Source organism: Pinus tabuliformis, chromosome 2_2, assembly GCF_031772625.1.
Source record: "Pinus tabuliformis cultivar Carrire ecotype Pingquan chromosome 2_2, CPIR1, whole genome shotgun sequence".
NCBI lineage: Eukaryota > Viridiplantae > Streptophyta > Pinopsida > Pinales > Pinaceae > Pinus > Pinus tabuliformis.
Window position 1 is genome coordinate 772,968,955 of NC_142300.1, and position 6,975 is coordinate 772,975,929.

Sequence of the window (6,975 nt, forward strand, 5' to 3'; positions counted from 1 at the left end):
ATGCAGTTCATAAACAAACAGTTAAACTTGTCTTCCTCTTAATAGAGGGATTAACCTGAAACTGTGCTTAAGAGCACCTTCCTCATGACAGAGGGATTCACCATAACAATGTGCTGAAGAGCACCTTCCTCTTGACAGAGGGATTCACCTGTGACTATGCTGAAAAGCATCATCCTCTTGATAGAGGGATTTAAAATGACACTGTGCTCAAAAGCACCTTCCTCTTTAACAGAGGGATTACAAACAGACACTGCTTTACATGCAGTTTCAAAACAAACAATCATTGCACTGCTGTGTGTGCAAACTCATTACATTGTTCTTTTATGCTACTGCATATTCTCTGCTGCACTGTTGTGCCATCTTCTTTACTGTGTCTACCTCACACTGCTATGTCTACACTTGCACTGCTTCTGTACTTTTCAAAGACAAAATACTCTGTCTTTTCTGGAACAATTACACTGTCCCAATTTACAAATTTACACTGTTGTGTGTAAACATTTCTTACACTCACTGCTGTTGCATATATTGCATTTCAATTCAATGAACAACAAATTCATTACATTTACCTTTACTGCTGTAAGAAAAATTTCTTTTGCATGTGCTGCTGTTCAAAACTTCTTGCTGCTGCATTTTTCACATTTGCATTTCTGTGTGATTCTCCTTCTTGCCATCATGCTGTTGTCCATAAATTCTTGCTGTTGCATTGTTCATACTGTTGTCCATACCCATAACCATAGACTGTCATCCCTGGGTTTTTATTTTTTGCTGCGTTGCCTCTGCAATTTGCACTGTTGTTGCCTTTTGTTTCATCACACTGTTGTGCCCATACTCTTGGCACTTCATTCTCCACACAAAAAATAACACGAGCTGTTACTTTTTACACCCTTGCTTCACACAATCTTCAGTTTCATTTTTTTTTTTTTAATTACACAATGCACTGCTGTGCAATTTCTTTCATTTTTCTGCTGCCACACATTATCATTCACCCATGTGCATTAAAAATCTATTGTCCCTATTTTTCTTTATTCATTTCTGTGCATGTTGCATTGCATAAAAAAATATTACATTTTTCACTGCTGTGTGAAAAATTTCATTGCATTCTCAGCCACTGGGCATTTATGCTCTACTGCGTTTTGCCTTCTTCTCATTTTCTTCTCACTGGTTTGCATTTTCATTCCCAATACAAAACATTTCCATCTGCTGTGTATTATACTCACTCTGCTGTGAGTATGTTCTATCACATTTCATAAAAGAAAACTACATTCCATTGCTATGCATTTCAATGCATGCGCTCCAAAAAAAAATTTCAAACTGTTGTTTTATGTTTTGTCCTCCCACTGTTGTGAGGGTCTCCATGCTCTGCATACTCCTTATTGCGCCGCTGCACTTTACATTTGAGCGCTGTCCCTTTTCTTCTCTGCTCTTATGGCAGATTTGATTTCATGTCTTTCCTTTATAAAAAGAAGTCTTCATTAAAGAATGACTGTTAACAGAGTTCAACAAAAAACAAATAAAAATTACAAGCTCCCCTTTAATGTATGCTTCTCTTCTTTTGGCAGACTCTTCTCAAAACAAATTTAGATCCACTGGGGAGTTCAAGGGGTTTTCAGATTGCCTTTCCTTCTTTCTCCATACTTGTGTAACTTTCTTCTTTTGCATGGGTCTAGCTTGTGTAAGAGCCCATGTCAAGTTACAATCACGTGCCATATGCCCAATGTTATGACACTTGAAGCATTCAACTTTATTCATGAATAAGAATTCATGATTTCTTCTTGTGAAATTATTTCTTGGAGATTGTCGGGGACCACAACATCTATCTCCATGAAATGCTCTACAGTCTTTTGCCATATGACCAAAGTTTGAGCAAGCATAACAATAACCATAAAATGAACTTTGGTACCTGAGAGATGGAGGTTTCCTTGATGTACTTTTGAAGCCTTGCTGCCTTGAGATCCTTTGATGATAATCATTGCATCTTGCCTCTTTGAAATCAGCTACACTGCTTCTTGGAGCTGGTTTTCTTCTTGGAGCAGGATTTCTTCTATTGCAGCCTTCATTTTTTTCTTTGCCTTTGCTGGAACTAGGAGCATCACCATCTCTTTCTGGCTTCTTCACATCTCCTTTGCTTAAAGCATCCTCATCCTTGTTTGAGGGTTCACCTACATACCCAAGTCCTGATTTATCGGATGGAGATCTGTGATAGCTGAGCATGTCATCCAGAGCTTGAGAGCTCTTCATGATCTTGTTCATCCCTTCAACCTTCTTCCTGAGGAGGACAATCTCTTCTTCTAACTTTTCACATTCATTATTTTTCTTTGCTAGTTGTCCCTCAGTTTCTTCCTTCCTACGAGTAGCTTCAGCTGCTACTATTTTGAAGGAGATAATATCTGTCTTCATTTTGGAGATTTCTTCATCTTTTGCTTCACTGCTCTTCATTTTCTTTTCAGCTCCTTGTGCCTGCTTCCTGGCTTCTTGTAGTTCAGACTTAAGGGAGGAGACCTCTACCCTGTATTGTCCAATCTCTTCTACAAGCTTATTCACTCTCTTGTGTCTTTGTTCAAGTTGACTTAACAAGTCATCTTCCTGCTTCTTTGCTTTATTTAGCTGATTTGTCATGGATATGACTTCTTCATGATGCTTCCTCTTGCATTGGTCAAGCTCCTTCTTCAGCTTGGTAAGCTCTTCATCCCTTTCTTTTACTTGAAGCTTGATGAGGTCAAGCTTCTCATTCTCAGCTTCTATGATGGGTTCTTCTTGACTCATTGTCATGGTCAGTACTCCCTTTGCATGAAGGTCATGCAGTCTGTCCCATATATCCTTTGTTGATGAGTATTTTCCTAGATTCTTCTTCACAGAATCAGGCAGTCCATCCAAGATAGTCTTTGCTGCTTGTGTATCATACTCCATGGATTCTTTATCCATCCTGCTGTCATCAATCACTGACTCCCAGACTTCAATCCCCTCAGACATTAGGAAAGCCCTCATCATTATTTCCCATACATCAAAGTTTCCATCAAACTTTGGGGTTTCAAATAGAATGTATTCTAATGGATTGCCTTCTAGTTTAGTAGAGGGGGGAGACACATTTTTAACAGGCCTGGAGACTTTCTTCTTTGACCTTGCCATTCTTATCTAGGCTTTAAATCCTTGACTGTTTTTTTAAATCACTGACTGTTTCTTCAACAGTAACACAAAGGAAAGCTTGAGGAATACCTTAATGCTTTTGGCTGAGACTTCACTCTGCTGGAGAAGTTTGACTGCTGCAACCACACCTTCCTTCAGCTTCTTTGAGTCTTCAAAGAGCCTGGACTAGCTCTGATACCACTGTTGGGTATTTTTCAATGGGAAAATACCAAAACCAGACAAACAAGCACCACAGAGCCAATGCTCTGTTTCCACTGTTCCAGGATCCTTTTGCAAAGGGAAACTTTAAAAAAAAAACTCTCAGAACAGAGTATTACACAGCCATAAAAACATTTCTATTCATTAAAATATAAAGCCTGAAACAACATTCATCCTCTTTCACTCAGAGGGATTTACCAAAAATTACATTCAGATAAACTCTGTTACATATTCATCCTCTTTGCTGAGAGGGATTCACCAAAATTACTTCCACCCATCAAAACAAAATTATGTCTCCACCTGAGAATTCACTGTGTTGGGTTTACTGTAGTAAAACCATTTTTTACTTTACTGGTGTAAAACTATTTTTACACATACTCAGTAAAAATTTCATTACATTCACCATTTAAAAAAAAAACCTGTGCATTCTTTTCTCCTGCATTTCAATGCATACCCAATACATAAAAAAATCTATGCACTGCTGTGCAATATCTTCCCCTGCTTCACATGTTGGTCTTCATTCTGAGCTCTCCCTGCTCTTTCATTGCTGCACCTTACGCCTCTCCCATGTGCAACAATAACATTACATCTTCATATGCGCTCCACACTTTTTTATGCACTGCTTGTGCAAAAATACATAGTTCTTTTGGTGCACTGTATTCTTTTTACAATGGTCAACATATTACAACCCACGAGCATTTTCATTTTTGGCTCATTATATTTTATTCACCCTAAAACAAGAGCGTGTATGAAAAGCATAAGACCAATGTGCATTTAATTTTCTTACATGTCGTATATAATAAAACTTAAATGCTTTACCCACTTTTTACGACTATGGTTTAAATTCATTTTAATTCTTTTGCAGGTAGGAGTGGCAGTCAACAGAGAAATCTTACACTCCACGTAAACCTTGATTTGATGTTGGTCGTATGCAGGTGTGCAGCTTCAGACAATCAATGGCGGAGGACACGAGAGCAAATACGACGGTAGACAACAATATCGGAAACCCATTTTCTGCAGAGCTTTAGCTTCCGAGATTCTTACGTTGGCTTACGTCAGGGGTGAACCACGTGTCAGCTCCAAATTTTCTCGGGTTCAAAATTACGGAAAGTCCCTTTGCCGGAATGTGACACGAGAACTCTCCGGCGGGTTTGCTGACCGGTTTCTGGCAATGTTTCCAGCTGCGTTGAAATTACGATCTCAACAAAAAAGAGATTAACCTACCTAAAGTTTTATGTATCTTATCGGAGTGAAGCTATATATTTTCTTTTATGAAACATTAGAAGTTATAAGAGGTTACCGAGTTTTGCTTTTGCAAAATAATATTGTTGAAGTGAAAGTCCACGCCTTACAGAATATTTAAAATTATGAAAGTATATATTTTTATGGAACATTAAAAGTGACGGGAGGTAATGAGTTTTGTTTTTACAATATAATATTGTTGAAGTGAAATTTTGCACCGTTACAAAATATCATTCCAACCGTCAAAAAGTGATTAGAGGCAACGAAGTTTTTGTTTTGCAATACAATATTGTTGAAGTGAACGTCCTGAAAATATTATTTCAAGAGAAAAAGTCTCTTGTTCGAACTCTTCTTCTAATCGTCCAATAATGTAAGTGCCACCTCCAGTTTCAAGGCTATATTTGGCCGCACGTCCTTTGATGATGAGTGCCAGTGAATGATGCGTTTAGCCATGGCAGTGGTCAAGAACGTGAATGCCTTTGAAAATATTGGCTCTCTCATCCAGCCCACAACACAAGTAAATAGCCTTGGTGATCACGTCCACTTCTTCATCCATCTTCTTCCCTACCCATTCCCGTGCCTGCTCTGAATGGCGGCACACCCTTTCAAGAATCTTCGGAGAATTTTGGATCACCATCCGCTGATTATTAGTAAGTTCCTGCGTTGGAGAAACTCCATAGTCCAAGAGAATCAACAGCATTCCAATAATGCCTGCTTCAACCCATGCCTTCGCAGCTTTCCTCGTTCTCTGACAGGCGTTCTAAGGTGCTCCATAACTTTCTGTAATACTGTTTGTGTATACAATAGTCCAGTACAAGACACATGTATGAGACAAGTACTTGTATAATTCCTCTCAATTTCCCTGTACATCAGAGCTTTCTCCAGTGTACTACATCAACTGTCGATCTCCCTTATTAATGGATGGCCGATCCTTTCTCCCACGACATCATTTACATAATGGATCACCACCCCTGAAAACTCATTAGAATTAAACTTTATGAAATTTTTATTGTTTATATACACCGATTATTTCAATACATGCACATTATTTCGCTTACATTGAACGAGCTCATATTACATTGTAAGGCCTCTGTGTGACGTGCTACTCCTTCGCCAAATTAATAAATCTTCATATCTTCATAAAGTGAGTCTAAGTGATTCTGCAGACAATGTCGAGTGTCGGATTTCGGTCCTTTTTCTCACGAAATGAATACTTTCAATCATCCGCCATTGCAATCCTAGAATGCATATCGATTAGGTAGGTGACCCCCTTGAATTGAACCTAATCTCATAACAACCAATATCTTTATTGATGAGAAAAAATTTGAAATGTAATGTGGCCAGGGAGCGGCAATTTCAAATTTCAAACGAGTGGGCCTTAAGGAATTTCTGAGCTCTGTTCCTATGAGCTAGTCATTGTCCTCATGTTGCCACGGCCGTGCAGAGTGCACCCTGTTATAATGAATACAGTGATTTTTTGTACACGGGTTAAATTTGATGCTATATACATGTTTTTGGCTTTTTTACAGTTTAAATACTATTTGTTTCAAAATCTATATGTCATCCCTGAGTTGCCAATAATTTTTTAAAAAGTCATATTGACGGGTGTATTGAGTGTATTGAAAATTGACAAGTTTATATATATATATATATATATCGCACTACCCTCACTGTTTCTAGTGGTTAATGCCTCCAATCTTGATAGTCGATAGCATGAAAAGGTTACATAGCGATGACGCAATAAATGTGAGCTTTAAGTCGTGAATGTCATCCCAATTTTCCATGTAGTATGAATTAATTGGGTTGGTAGCTCCCAGTTATGTTCACATGAAATAATTAGGTTGGGAGCTGCGAGTTATTTTCACAACTTCCAAGTTTAAAATTCTAATTATGTTCATTCTTCTCCCAACTCCTGCTTGCCTCGCTAGCTGCAGCCTGCAACTGCATGTTATTGAACATGATGTGAATTCTGAATTCTTGTGGGGAGGAGGGGCTTAGGTATTAGGCATAAGAACCATGCTACAAAATATGGATCTTGGAAGGCTACGGAACTTTAGAGGTTGGAACTCAATAGACCACTCGCACGCTTTGAGAACATGTATCTTCTAGGTGGTTCTTAAGATGCTCACCTGTAGATTTCGCGAAGGTGAATAAAAAAAGCAAGGGTTACCACAACATGAAGTATATATATGTCAAAATAGAACTCATCTGATTCCCCATAGAGGTGGGTGCTTGATTCTTTAGTGTTTTTGTATTTTGAGGTATATAATGCAATATTGAAATAGTTTGTAAGTTAGGTCACCAATCGAATCGATACTACCTAGAACTTGCCACAAATATATTTTGGCTCCATCGAATATATTTATGATGATCACTTTTATATTATTAACT